The 15146-nt window shown below is 48.2% G+C and overlaps 1 long non-coding RNA gene across 1 annotated transcript in view; it reads left to right on the top strand.

Annotated features, from left to right (window-relative positions):
- Positions 1-6776, top strand: part of LOC140071351 (uncharacterized) — a 141194-nt gene extending 134418 nt beyond the window's left edge. The window contains exon 4 of the long non-coding RNA XR_011849121.1: positions 6667-6776. This is a non-coding gene — a long non-coding RNA (uncharacterized lncRNA). The remainder of the gene's footprint in view (positions 1-6666) is intronic.
- Positions 6777-15146: the final 8370 nt, after the last annotated feature.

Here is a 15146-nt window from a genome sequence, read left to right as displayed (position 1 = left end):
TGTGTGGAGAGAGAAGGAGGAGCCAATCAGTGACAGAGCCTGTGTGGAGGGAAAAGCAGAAGCCAATCAGTGACAGAACCTGTGTGGAGAGAGGAGCCAAGCCGTGCCTGCCCCTGCGCCTCATCCTGTGGCAGTGATAAATATGGAGGAGACTGAGGTTGTAGCTTCCCTTCTCTTCATAGTCATAGAGGTAAATGCTTTCATGTGTATGAGGGGAATGGACTTGTGCTTTACTCTGCTGCCTCCCAGTGGTCATGGTTTGTCATTACATGCACCTCCCCTGTGATCTGGAAGCTTTTGGTCTGGAGTCTGTAGTTCGGCTCTCATATGGAGACTCAGAGTGGCTGCACATGTACAGGACGCTCCTAGTTTTGCCTGGGTGCAGGAGGGGGAATCAGATCAGTGGGGTTAGAGCTGCACTATAATCCTGCACACACAGCGATAATACCGTACTTCATTCACTTATATAGCAAGAATAATACTGTAGCATTGTACAGAAATGGTCACAGCTTATATCATCCCTGTCCCATCAGGGGCTCACAGCCTAAATATCAGTCGTCATCCTATTACCGTAATAGAATAAGCTGCTTGTCGCTGAATCAATGGTAGCAAAACACTTCAGTGTATTGTATTATAAAATCACACAAAAAACAATATATTACAGTACAGAAATATATTACAGTATTATAAACATTATAGTACAGTACACATCAATGTAGTAACATCCACAGTTACATTCCGTCCAATAAGTGCTGTTTGTTTCGGTACCAAATACAAATTTGGGCCCCCTTCTTCCAGGTGGTGGCGCTGTACTCAGACAGCCCACGTGACAGTAGAAAGAAATATATTAGGTGATAACGTTAAAAACTGTAATTGTTAGTTTCTGTAATGTAACAGCACATAACATATAAAAGTAAATAAACAGAAAATAAGAAGCACTTTAGGTGTCCACAGATGCCCATGTTATGAAGATATAAACCTAAGTATTCCATATGAAGAAAGACCAGAAGAAAAAAGATCAACCAACCTGATTAATTTTTTCTTCTGCTTCATCGTCCAATAAAAACCTCATACATTCCCCAAAATCATCTCAATAAAAACTACAAATTGTCATGCAAAAAATGACCCTCGAAATAGGCCCGAAAATATGTAAAAAGTGAGGGGAGTGAGAATATGGTAAAGCAAATATATTTTCCAAGAAGTGTAATTTTTCCAGCTTCTCAGTGTAATAATATGCTTGTCCTTATACATTTATTTTTTTACCCTCCTGAAGCTTTCATAGGGTCAACAAACTTCCCAAAGGTTGTTTTGAATATGTTGAGGGGTGCAGTTTCTAAAATGGTGTCATGTGTAGGGGATTTCTATCATATAGGCCTCATCTAGTCACTTCTGACTAAATTGGTCCCTACAAAAATAGGTTTTGATGATTTTTTTTGAAAATGTGAAAAATTGCACCCAAAGTTATAGGCCTCCTTAAATCCTAAAAAAAAGGAAAGGAGGTTAAAAATTTTTTTGCCAAGTTAAAGCAGACATATGGAAAATGTTAGTTATCTTGTTTTTTTTGGCGATATGAATAACTTTTGAAAAAGCTGAAAATTTTGAATTTGGAAAATGTAATTTTTCTCAAAAGTTTTGCCAAATATCCATGTATTTCATAAATAAATACTAAACATATTGCTTAAATTTCTTAACCAATATTAAGTACAATCTATCACGAAAAAACTATCTCAAAATCAACTGCATATGTTAAAGCGTTCCAAAGTAATGACCACTTATAGTGACACAGGAAGGTGCAAAATGGCCAAGGGATTAATGGGGCTTATTCACTAAGGGTCCGCGGAGCGCTTTTTAGTCGGGTTTCCCGAAAATTTCCGTTTTGCACTGAATTGCCCCAGGATTTTGTGCATCGACGCCGGCTTGCTCGCAACAGAAATCGGGGGGCGGGCCGTCAGACAACCCGACGGATGCGGACAACACGCAGGATTTAACATTTAGAAATGTGTCGCAAAACAAGCACTTACAAGCACCGGGAAGAAGCAGGTGAACTCCGGCGGACCTCGACGCAGAAGTGACGGATGCAGGAACTCGGGCGCACGATCTTAGTGAATCGCGGCAGACCCGACTCCTCGTCGGACAACGCACCGCGGGAACGCGACAGGACCGGGTAAGTAAATCTTCCCCAATATCTCTAGGAGATAGGGGGATTTATACAGAAAATTCAGCCTTAACCTCAATAGACCCCTAATATAACACACAGACGTGCACAGTATATACTATACACCCACCATACATGGGGTGTGCACATGTATCTTTCCTCTCTATACAGTTACAGCAGACACAATGATAGCAGCAGCAGTATACGAGTATAAGGGGGGCACTTACCTGCTGTAGAGCCACAACCCAGGAGGATGAGCCCCACAATCTGCAGGACGACCCCCCGGTGGGGATGTTGTGTGAGCTCCATCCTGTATGTGTAACGGCCGAACTAACAGAACATGAGCTGAACGTTCCCTACCCTGATCTCTTCTGTCTTTTCTTTCATTTTATTTTATCACTTTCACTTATATTTTGAAATTTTAGAACATAAAACATAATGAGGGACAAAGGAAAAATATCCACAGAAGCCCCTTATAGGATAATGTTTTCCTGTCTTCTTATGAATCTCCTCTTCTCCCTAGATTATTTCATGTGTGTGCAGATAGGACCCCAGGAGGCCACATGCACCCCCTGTTATATATAGTACACACCAGAAGTTTCCATAGACTATAAGGCGAATACTCCTGTTTTTCTCCCTTTCACACGAAATGAGAAATGCTTGAATTACATTTAGGAACACAATTCATACATTGGGGCGGAGTTTCTTCCAATCGCATGTGCACAATGCAAAACACTTGGCGCACGTTTCAGATCACAAGCGTTTCACTGTAAATGCAGATGTGGAATTGTGTTCCTAAATAAAATTCAAGTGTAGAGTGTGAACACAGCCGGAGGCCGCATTCTGATGACGCGTTTGCAATTTAAATGCATTGGGCAAAACACATCAGACGCATCTGTGTTACGTAAGTAGCAATGTGTGTTCAATTTGCTTAGCTTCCCCTCCCGGTCCATTAAGCAAACCTCTTCCACCTGTTCCCCCTCCTAAGCTAACATCTGAGGCCGCGGTCACACGATCCGCTAGGCGTCCGTTCATAACGCGACGCTAGCGCACAGGGGGCGGTCCTCGGGCCGAACGCACATGCGTTAACAGGGAAACGCATGCGATCGGCTTATCAATCGCATGCGTTTCCCTGTTAACGCATGTGCGGTCGGGCCGAGGACCGCCCCCTGTGCGCTAGCGTCGCGTTATGAACGGACGCCTAGCGGATCGTGTGACCGCGGCCTGAGGGCGCTGTCACACGTCGCGTTTACCGCATGTGCAACATCCCCCACCGGGGCCTAGCCCTTGAGGTGAGGCCTGGAGACAGCCGGGGCCCGCGGTACCGGAGTGGCTGGCGGTTGCGGCCTAAGCACGCTATGGTCACGGTGCTTGGTACGGGGGAACCGGAGGGCTGTCCTACAGCCTGGCAGGTCTCCAGCAGGGTGGTGTTGGCAAGAAAAGATGAGGGAGCGGCTGCTATAGCGGATCTCCCTGGGGCAACCCCTTAATGTCCCGAGGGTGAGTCTCTGGGTGATGGACAGGGTGCCGGTGATGAAGGCAGCCGTATTAGCAGGGACCAGACGGAGACAGAAGTTGAAGAAAACAACTTACAGTTCTTTATTTGAACCGCAGGAACCGCAGCAAACGTGCCTTTAACAGGTAGATGGAGTGCCGAGATGTGAGTTGGAGGGAGCCTCAGGAGATAGTTCACCAGCCTGGATGTAGAGGGCAGGCTGGGAGGCAGCTGTGTCCTGGTAGGAAGCTTCAGCTTGTCCTGTAGGGCTTCAGGTATCACCTTCAAAGGTAAGATGATACCCCTTTTCCTCACTACACTAACTCTAGTCTGTTACTCCACTCTTCAGAGGCAGGGGCTAGGCTCTCCCTGCTCTGGTATGGGCTAGACAGAGATTACTCACTCACTCACTGATTCTCCTACAACAGAATCTCTCTGAAAAGATCTCTGGAAAGACGACTGGAAAGACCCAGAACATTCCTGGCCAGGAGGTTTTATTACCTCCCTTTGGTCAGGTGGTGGCTGCTCCTCCAATCACATCTCAGCTTACAGAGCACAGGATGTAACACATATCATTGGATAACAGCATCTGGCATTATACAAAATACTTAACTCCTGCCTTGCCAGGCAGGATTCACCACTGCAATACCGCTATGTCTTATCAGGACCATGTAGTGTAATGGGATTACATGCAGGTGGGACGTATTCGCAAACCCTACCTCGCCATTGCATCGGTGAGGGTGTTGCACATGCGTTTAAAACGCATTGCAATAGCTGGAGAGTGATTTGCCTAATTAAACAGCTGCTAACACCAGTGTTTACAAAACGCAACCGTTAACGCATTGTTAACGCATGCGTTAACATTGCGGTTAACGCATGCGGTTGTTAACACATTGTTAACACATGCGTTAACATTGCGGTCAACGCATGCGTTTTGTAAACACAAGTGTTAAGAGGTGTTTAATTAGGCAAATCACTCTCCAGCTATTCCAATGCGTTTTTTAACGCATGCGGTAAACGCGACGTGTGACCGCACCCTAACAGTGCGCTCCCTTCCCCTCTGCTCCCGGCACATGCACGCTGCTAGGGCAATGTGTATATAGGCCGGTGACACACATGCCATTTTGAAACCGTTCTTGGCCCGTTTTTAAGAAATCTGTTAAAAAAAACACATGCGTTATTTTAGCCCAACCCCAGGAGAGGAGATGACAGACTAAGGGACACTAAAGGAGAACCCCCTCCAAAGGAGAGAGGCCCTCCCCGTGCCCAGCCTCTCATACTCCAGAGAGCGCACCTTCACCAGGTCACCCAGAATGTTCCTAACCACCTCATCCACCGGGAGGGTTTTACGCTGCGTTGAAACTAAACACCGTGCGTTCCACGTGTGGTACCTGACCACTATACTGACTCTGAATAACATGCAGCGATCAGTGGCAAATATTCATGTAGGCGGTATGGGCTCTATATGAAGATCTGCCATTGGTCTGAGCAGTGGTCTTCACCTTAAAAAAATAAAACCTTTGTACTCAACTTCAGCTTCTTCTCCTTGCGGCTCAGTCTTCTACTTATCACTATGATGCAAGGCGCACGGGCAAGAAGGGTAGAAACCCGAGCTGCTGGAAAAAAAGGGGTTAGAGTTTTTTTTTATTTTCAAGAAGGCTCTGCTGTGTACATTTCACTAATGGTGGAGGGATAGGACATTTGTGTAGAGGGGGCTCTGCTATGGCTATTTGTGTAAAGGGGGCTCTGCTGTGGACATTTCTTTAAAGGGGGCTCTGCTGTGGACATTTGTGTAGAGGGGGCTCTGCTGAAGGTAATTTCTGTAAATGGGGGGCTCTGCTGTGGACATTTCTTTAAAGGGGGGCTCTGCTGTGGACATTTCTGTAAAGGGGGGCTCTGCTGTGGACCTTTTTGTCCACATCTCCAACATCATGATCTGTGATATGTGGTCAGGAAGGCGTTAGGCTGGGACTGACCGTCCCATCCAACCTGACAGCACATGAGATCATCTGCTGAGAATGACAGAAATCTCCCTAGTGTGCAAAACCTATAAGGCCGCGGTCACACGTACCGCTAGACGTCCGTACATAACAAGACGCTAGCGCACAGGGTGAGGTCCTCGGCCGGAACGCTCATGTGTTTCCAGGGAAACGCATGCGATTGTTAAGCTGATCGCATGCATTTCTCTGGAAAGGCATGTGCGTTCGGGCCGAGGACCTCCCCCTGTGCGCTAGCGTCGCGTTATGAACGGACGTCTAGCGGTACGTGTGACCGCGGCCTAAATCAGTGATGACGAATCTTTTAGAGACCGTGTGCCCAAACGACAACCAAAACACACTTGTTTATTGCAAAGTGCCAGCACAGCAATTTAAGTACGTTAGTTATTTATTGCTACCTGTTCTACTACGACTTTCAATCATATCGGCCTTTAGAGGACAACAAAACAGTTGAAAGAAAAAGGGCAAATTTGGACTAGTGTTGTAGCATCTCGCTATGGTCCTCCTGTACAGGAAGAAACGTAGGGCCAAGAGGATCTCTAAAGATTATCCTTCCCTTTGCACATGTTCTACCTCTTCCTGCAGTCCCAAGCAATCAAGAATGTGTTGCTTTAAAATAGCACTGAGAGCAGCATTTCTTGAGTCGCCTGGGACTGCAGGATGATTCTTTGAGTTCTATGTTGAGTGCTATATTGATGGCCTGGGTGCCCAAAATGAGGGCTCCGAGTGCCACCTCTGGCACTCGTGCCATAGGTTCGCCACCACTGCTATAAATGATAGTACAGTATAATAGAATTAGGGAGTGGAATATGGATAGTATTAAACAGCTCCCACAGTGACAGATATGACAAACATTGTATCTTAGGTTACAAATACATTTCAGAGCCTCTTATTGGGTGTAATGTGAGTCTTCTAGGACCTGTGTGTATTTCAGGCTTCTGGTTTGCAGTCTATAATTATTTATGGTTTCTATTTAGCTTTTATGTTCTCCCATATGTGTATTTTTCATTTACCCACAGGTTCCCTTTATCCAAGTTATTTCCAACGTGTATCATTATGAATTGATGTTGATTTCAAGTATCTTGGACACCAAAATCCCTTGTCCAGACCTTGGCCCACCATACAGGTAACATTTGTTTCCCTGATTGTTAGAGCTACTTAAGTCCTTACAACGACAAGCTAAATGGTGAGCGTTTGACTGCTGGGACCTTCACCTATCACAAGAACGGGATCTTAAGAGGTCCGAAAAAATGGGGGGAGCCACAGGTTTTGCATGTGCCCTGCTCCATTTAATTCTATGGGAATGTTGGATGTTGCTGAGCACAGCGCTGTGGTATCTCAAGGGTATCCCTTCGCTGTCTGTGTGTACTGGACATAGCTGAATGATGTCCTTACCAATTTCGAACAGTCCTATAATATTAAATAGAGCAGAAGAACACATAATCCACTTCTCCACCCATTATTGAGAAGGGGGCCCCCATTCTCTGGACTGCTGGGGGTCCTGTTCTCGTGATTGGTCGGAGTCTGTGCAGTCAGACCTTCATTGATCCTTTATCTCCTACCCTTAACCCTTAACTAACTTGATACAACCCCTTTATTGCTCTCCCTTAACCTTCCCGCTTATTTATTGTTATTATAAAGAAACATCACAACATTGGACACGGAGGCAGAATCAATGATGGACAAATCAATATATAGACCCTTCCTTTCAATGCAGTCATAACATATTGATCCCCAATTTATTGAGACTGAATCCATAATTTCATTATTTTGTGTAAAATACTTTACTTGTATGCAAGATATTATCACTAGAGATGAGCGAGCACTAAAATGCTCGGGTACTCGTTATTCGAGACGAACTTTTCCCGATGCTCGAGTGCTCGTTTCGAGTAACGAGCCCCATTGAAGTCAATGGGAGACTCGAGCATTTTTCAAGGGGACCAAGGCTCTGCACAGGGAAGCTTGGCCAAACACCTGGGAACCTCAGAAAAGGATGGAAACACCACGGAAATGGACAGGAAACAGCAGGGGCAGCATGCATGGATGCCTCTGAGGCTGCTTAATCGCACCATTATGCCAAAATTATGGGCAACAGCATGGCCATGACAGAGTGACAGAATGAAGCTAGATAGCATCTAAAACATCCAATAATTGACCCTGACACTATAGGGGACGGCATGCAGAGGCAGCGGCAGCAGCGGAAGGCTAGAGAGTGGCATGGCGACATACCCTAAATGGACTCAGGCTTCAAACCAATGGGTAGCAGAGAGGAACCAAAGAAGGTGAGCAAGAAGCGCTCAAATAATATTGGTACATGATAAAAGTTTGCCAGTATATTTTGTGGATTACACAGCAGGGTGGCGACAAAGTTAACATGGAAGCCATGAAAACAATCCAAAATTCTGCCTGACACAGCTCGTTTGATAAGGGGACGATGTATGGAGGCAGTGAACTAGTAGTAGATTAAAGGTACTGCAGTTAAAACTATGTTAGTTGGTTCTTGGCATGGAGCTGGCGCTCCGCTGCCAGGCGAGCTTTCGCCAATCCAAGCCCCTGTCTCTAGGCTACTCCCCAAACAGCACTTCTAAGAACCTTTCGGATAAGATCAAGTGTAGTAGCGTTCTTATAAGTTTGGGATATGGCGGGTGAGGGGAATGTAAACATCTGCGCAAGAAGCGCTGAAATAATATCCGTAAATGAAAAATGTTTTCCAGTATATTTTGTGGCTTACACAGCAGGGTGGCGACAAAGTTAACAAGTTTGATGTGGAATGCCCTGCAATAGCTCTTGGGCGGTGTGCCTTTTATCACCTAGGCTCAGCAGTTTGAGCACCGCCTGCTGTCGCTTAGCAACGGCACTGCTGCTGTGCCTAGAGCTACCGACTGATGGCGCCATGCCCACGGATGGTAATTCGGAGGAGGAGGAGGTGGAGGAGGGGTGGGAGGATTTGGAGGTATAGTAGGCCTTTGAGACCTGGACCGAGGTAGGCCCCGCAATCCTCTGCGTCGGCAGTATATGACCAGCCCCAGGGTCAGACTCGGTCCCAGCCTGCACCAAGTTAAGTGTAGTAGCGTTCTTATAAGTTTGGGATATGGCGGGTGAGGGGAATGTAAACAGATGCGCAAGAAGCGCATGATGCGCATGGAGCTGGCGCTCCGCTGCTAGGCGAGCTTTCGCCAATCCAAGCCCCTGTCTCTAGGCTACTCCCCAAACAGCACTTCTAAGAACCTTTTGTATAAGATCAAGTGTAGTAGCGTTCTTATAAGTTTAGGATATGGCGGGTGAGGGGAATGTAAACAGATGCGCAAGAAGCGCTGAAATAATATCCGTAAATGGTAAAAGTTTGCCAGTGTATTTTGTGGATAACACAGCAGGGTGGCGACAAAGTTAACAACTTTGATGTGGAATCCATGAAAACAACCCAAATTTCGGCCTGACAAACCTCGTTTGATAAAGGGACGATGTATGGAGGCAGCTATATGGACGACTTTTGGAGGTAGCAATGGAGACAACGTGTGGAGGCTGCTATGGAGACAATTCAATTTGGATAGTGCCTGTATGTGGCAGTCCAAAAAATTTTTCAAACCAGAGGAGCAGGTAGGTGGCCCTCCAGAAAAATGGAATAGATTGAGTGCCTGTATGTGGCAGTCCAAAAAATTTTTCAAACCAGAGGAGCAGGTAGGTGGCCCTCCAGAAAAATGGAATAGATTGAGTGCCTGTATGTGGCAGTCCAAAAAAGTTTTTAAACCAGAGGAGCAGGTAGGTGGCCCTCCAGAAAAATGGAATAGATTGAGTGCCTGTATGTGGCAGTCCAAAAAATTTTTCAAACCAGAGGAGCAGGTAGGTGGCCCTCCAGAAAAATGGAATAGATTGAGTGCCTGTATGTGGCAGTCCCAAAAAATTGTTTAAAACAGAGGACCGGAAAGGTGGCCCTCCAGAAAAATTGAATAGATTGAGTGCCTGTATGTGGCACTCCCAAAAATTGTTTAAAACAGAGGACCGTGTCGGTGGCCCTCCAGAAAAATTAAATGCATAAAGTACTATACCTAGAGCCAGTGGGCCCTGTCAAAAAACAGCCAGTTTCCTCTGCTTTACTGTAGAAAGAGGAGGAGAAGGAGGAAAATGAGGAGGAGGAGGAGTGGATAAATTATTCAGGTTGAGCTTCCTTCACCTGCTGGAGATTTGAAATTAGGAGAAATCCATGCTTTATTCATCTTGATAAGCGTCAGCCTGTCAGCGCTGTCAGTCGACAGGCGTGTACGCTTATCGGTGATGATGCCACCAGCTGCACTGAAAACCCGCTCTGACAAGACGCTAGCGGCAGGGCAGGCAAGAACCTCCAAGGCGTAGAGCGCCAGTTCGTGCCACATGTCCAGCTTTGAAACCCAGTAGTTGTAGGGAGCTGTGTGATCATTTAGGACGATGGTATGGTCAGCTACGTACTCCCTCACCATCTTTCTGTAAAGATCAGCCCTACTCTGCCGAGACTGGGGACAGGTGACAGTGTCTTGCTGGGGTGACATAAAGCTGGCAAAAGCCTTGTAAAGCGTACCCTTGCCAGTGCTGGACAAGCTGCCTGCTCGCCTACTCTCCCTCGCTACTTGTCCCGCAGAACTACGCACTCTGCCGCTAGCGCTGTCAGAAGGGAAATACTGTTTCAGCTTGTGCACCAGGGCCTGCTGGTATTCATGCATTCTCACACTCCTTTCCTCTCCAGGGATGAGAGTGGAAAGATTTTGCTTGTACCGTGGGTCCAGGAGAGTGAACACCCAGTAATCGGTGCTGGAATAAATTCTTTGAACGCGAGGGTCACGGGATAGGCAGCCTAGCATGAAATCTGCCATATGCGCCAGAGTACCAACGCGTAAGAATTCACTCCCCTCACTGGCCTGACTGTCCATTTCCTCCTCCTCCAACTCCTCCAACTCCTCTTCTTCTGCCCATACACGCTCAACAGTGTAGGACTCAACAATGGTCCCCTCTTGTGTCTCGCCAACATTCTCCTCCTCTTCCTCCTCATCCTCCTCCACCTCCTCCGATATGCGCTGAGAAACAGACCTAAGGGTGCTTTGGCTATCAACAAGGGAATCTTCTTCCCCTGTCTCTTGTGAGGAGCGCAAAGCTTCCGACTTCATGCTGACCAGAGAGTTTTTCAACAGGCCAAGCAGCGGGATGGTGAGGCTGATGATGGCGGCATCGCCACTAACCATCTGTGTTGACTCCTCAAAGTTACTCAGCACCTGACAGATATCAGACATCCACGTCCACTCCTCATTGTAGACTTGAGGAAGCTGACTGACCTGACTACCAGTTCTGGTGGAAGTTGACATCTGGCAGTCTACAATCGCTCGGCGCTGCTGGTAAACTCTGGATAACATGGTCAGTGTTGAATTCCACCTCGTGGGCACGTCGCACAACAGTCGGTGAGCGGGCAGTTGGAGGCGGCGCTGCGCTGCCCTGAGAGTGGCAGCATCTGTGCTGGACTTCCTGAAATGCGCACAGATGCGGCGCACCTTCGTGAGCAAATCAGACAGATTGGGGTATGTCTTGAGGAAACGCTGAACTATCAGATTTAACACATGGGCCAGGCATGGCACATGTGTCAGTCTGCCGAGTTGCAGAGCCGCCACCAGGTTACGGCCGTTGTCACACACAACCATGCCTGGCTTCAGGTTCAGCGGTGCCAGCCACAGATCAGTCTGCGCCGTGATGCCCTGTAATAGTTCTTGGGCGGTGTGCCTTTTATCGCCTAGGCTCAGCAGTTTGAGCACCGCCTGCTGTCGCTTAGCGACGGCACTGCTGCTGTGCCTAGAGCTACCGACTGATGGCGCCATGCCCACGGATGGTCGTTCGGAGGAGGAGGTGGAGGAGGGGTGGGAGGAGGAGGAGGCATAGTAGGCCTCAAACACCTGGACCGAGGTAGGCCCCGCAATCCTCGGCGTCGGCAGTATATGACCAGCCGCAGGGTCACACTCGGTCCCAGCCTCCACCAAGTTAACCCAATGTGCCGTCAGAGATATATAGTGGCCCTGCCCGGCAGCACTCGTCCACGTGTCCGTGGTCAGGTGGACCTTGTCAGAAACGGCGTTGGTCAGGGCACGGATTATGTTGTCTGACACGTGCTGGTGCAGGGCTGGGACGGCACATCGGGAAAAGTAGTGGCGGCTGGGGACCGAATACCGAGGGGCGGCCGCCGCCATGAGGCTGCGAAAGGCCTCGGTCTCTACTAGCCTATAGGGCAGCATCTCCAGGCTTAGCAATCTGGAGATGTGCACATTAAGGGCTTGGGCGTGCGGGTGGGTTGCACTATATTTGCGTTTCCGCTCCAGCGTCTGGGGTATGGAGAGCTGAACGCTGGTGGATGCTGTGGAGGATCGTGGAGGTGACGATGGGGTTTTTGTGGCAGGGTCCTGGGCAGGGGGCTGACTATCAGCTGACACAGGGGAAGGAGCAGTAGTGTGCACGGCCGGAGGTGAACGCGCTTGTTGCCACTGAGTGGGGTGTTTAGAATTCATATGCCTGCGCATACTGGTGGTAGTTAAGCTAGTAGTGGTGGAACCCCTGCTGATCCTGGTTTGGCAAATGTGGCACACCACAGTCCGTCGGTCATCCGGTGTTTCCTTAAAGAACCTCCAGACTTCTGAAAATCTAGCCCTCGCCGCAGGAGCCCTCGCCACGGGAGCTTCACTAGTTGACACATTTGGCGCTGATGCACCAGCTCTGGCCCTGCCTCTCCGTCTGGCCCCACCACTGCCTCTTCCAACCTGTTCTGGTCGAGGACTCTCCTCCGTCTCAGAAGCACTGTGTTCACCCGGCCTCTCAACCCAGCTTGGGTCTGTCACCTCATCATCCTCCGATCCCTCAGTCTGCTCCCCCCTCGGACTTCCTGCCCTGACAACAACTTCCCCACTGTCTGACAACCGTGTCTCCTCATCGTCGGACACCTCTTTACACACTTCTTCCACTACGTCAACAAGGTCATCATCACCCACAGACTGCGACTGGTGGAAAACCTGGGCATCGGAAAATTGCTCATCAGCAACCGGACAAGTGGTTTGTGACTGTGGGAAGGGTCCAGAAAACAGTTCCTCAGAGTATGCCGGTTCAAATGGCAAATTTTGCTGGGAGGGGGCAGACTGGGGGGGAGGAGGCTGAGGTGCAGGAGCTGGAGGAGTGCCGATTTCGGTGACATGGGTGGACTGCGTGGAAGACTGACTGGTGGACAAATTGCTCGAAGCATTGTCGGCAATCCACGACATCACCTGTTCGCACTGTTCTGGCCTCAACAGTGCTCTACCACGAGTCCCAGTAACTTCAGACATGAACCTAGGGAGTGTAGCTCTGCGGCGTTCCCCTGCTCCCTCATAAGCAGGTGGTGTCTCACCCCGCCCAGGACCACGGCCTCTGACCCCTGCAGTAGTTGGACGCCCACGTCCCCGCCCTCGTCCTCTACCCCTAGCCCTCGGGTTAAACATTTTGAAAATGAGAGTTATAACTTGTATTTTTTTTTTAACTTTTTTTTTTTTTTTGTTTTTTTTTTGTGTTTTTTAGTTTTTAAAACCAAACGATGCTATCCTATTGCTATGGCTATTTTCTAGCCAAGTATTACAGCACACTACTATGCCAGATGAGATGACGCTGAGTTATGAAAAAAATAAACGTAAAATAAAAAAGGAAATGGCAGACTGTGCCTAATTGAAATACAACCCCGGGCCCTAATAAATTTTCCCACTTCGGTCTTTGCGATGGATATGTGCGTCACTAAAACACAGTGGTCGCAAGTCTGACTCCAAATTGCTCCCAATTTGATAGTAGATGCACTGCAGCAAGTACAGCCACCAGCAGATCAACCAGAAATCAAATATATATAACGCTACTGTAGGCGTAATTAAGACGTTTGTATTCTCCTATGGCTATTTTCTAGCCAAGTATTACAGCACACTACTATGCCAGATGAGATGACGCTGAGTTATGAAAAAAATAAACGTAAAATAAAAAGAAACTGGCAGACTGTGCCTAATTCTACTCAAACCCCTAATAAATTTTCCCACTTTGGTGTTTGAGGTGGATATGTGTGTCACTAAGAGCTAAACACAACGGTAGCAAGTCCCCCTGCTAATTCCTCACAATATGGTACTAGCTGCAAATAAAAAAAAAAAATATATATAACGTTATTGTGGCCCTAAGAAGGGCTGTTGGGTTCTTTTAGAATCACTCCTGCCTAACAGTAAGCTAATAGAACACCCTAACGCTTTCCCTGAGCAGCAGCAGCTCTCTCCCTAGCGGCATCCAGACAGAGAATGATCCGAGCAGCGCGGGCAGCGGCTAGTCTATCCCAGGGTCACCTGATCTGGCCAGCCAACCACTGCTATCTACGTGTAAGGGTACCACGTCATGCTGGGTGGAGTGCAGAGTCTCCTGGCTTGTGATTGGCTCTGTTTCTGGCCGCCAAAAAGCAAAACGGCGGGAGCTGCCATTTTCTCGAGCGGGCGAAATACTCGTCCGAGCAACGAGCAGTTACGAGTACGCTAATGCTCGATCGAGCATCAAGCTCGGACAAGTATGTTCGCTCATCTCTAATTATCACTGATATCATAGAAAAGCACTAGAACACTGAAATACTGTGGTACATATCATGAGATCACACATGTTCCAAAAAAAAAACAGAGAAAATTTTGTAAAAAAAAAAGTTTGCAAACTTTAAAAAAATTCATTTTCTCCATATTTTATTCTAAACTGAAAAATGTAACTTCTCCCACAAAAATTACATTAGTGGAAAAAAAAATAAAGAAATTACTGACTCTTGAAAAGTGTCCCCACTCGGCTTATACTCAGGTATATAAAAAAAATAAACTCAGTACTCACCATTCCAACGGCCCGGGCAGCTCCGCTTCCATCTTCATGACCGCGGCGGGGCCGCGGCAGCGCCTCTTCTCCTTCAGGCCGGCGCTAGGACCGCGACGTCTCCGTACGCACGGCCCGGCCGTCACACAACTGTGACGTCAGCAACTGTGATGTGACAGTTATGTGCAGACGGGCCCGTGCGTACGGAGACGTCGCGGTCCCAGCGCCGGCCTAAAGGAGAAGTGCTGCAGACGGAGCTGCCGCAGACCCGTCGCGGACATGAAGATGGAAGTGGAGCTGCCCGGGCCGTTGGAATGGTGAGTACTGAGTTTATTATTTTTAAGGGCTGGCAGGCTGTATACAACGGGGGTCTGGCAGGCTGTATACAACGGGGGTCTGGCAGGCTGTATACAACAGGGGGTCTGGCTGGCTGTATACAACGGGGGTCTGGCAGGCTGTATACAACGGGGGTCTGGCAGGCTGTATACAACGGGGGTCTGGCAGGCTGTATACAACGGGGGTCTGGCAGGCTGTATACAACAGGGGGTCTGGCTGGCTGTATACAACGGGGGTCTGGCAGGCTGTATACAACGGGGGTCGGCAGGCTGTATACAACGGGGGCGGCAGGCTGTATACAACATGGGGCTGGCAGGCT

This window comes from Engystomops pustulosus, chromosome 7, assembly GCF_040894005.1.
Source record: "Engystomops pustulosus chromosome 7, aEngPut4.maternal, whole genome shotgun sequence".
NCBI lineage: Eukaryota > Metazoa > Chordata > Amphibia > Anura > Leptodactylidae > Engystomops > Engystomops pustulosus.
Note: the sequence above shows the minus strand (reverse complement) of the source record. Positions and strands in the feature narration are given on the sequence as shown.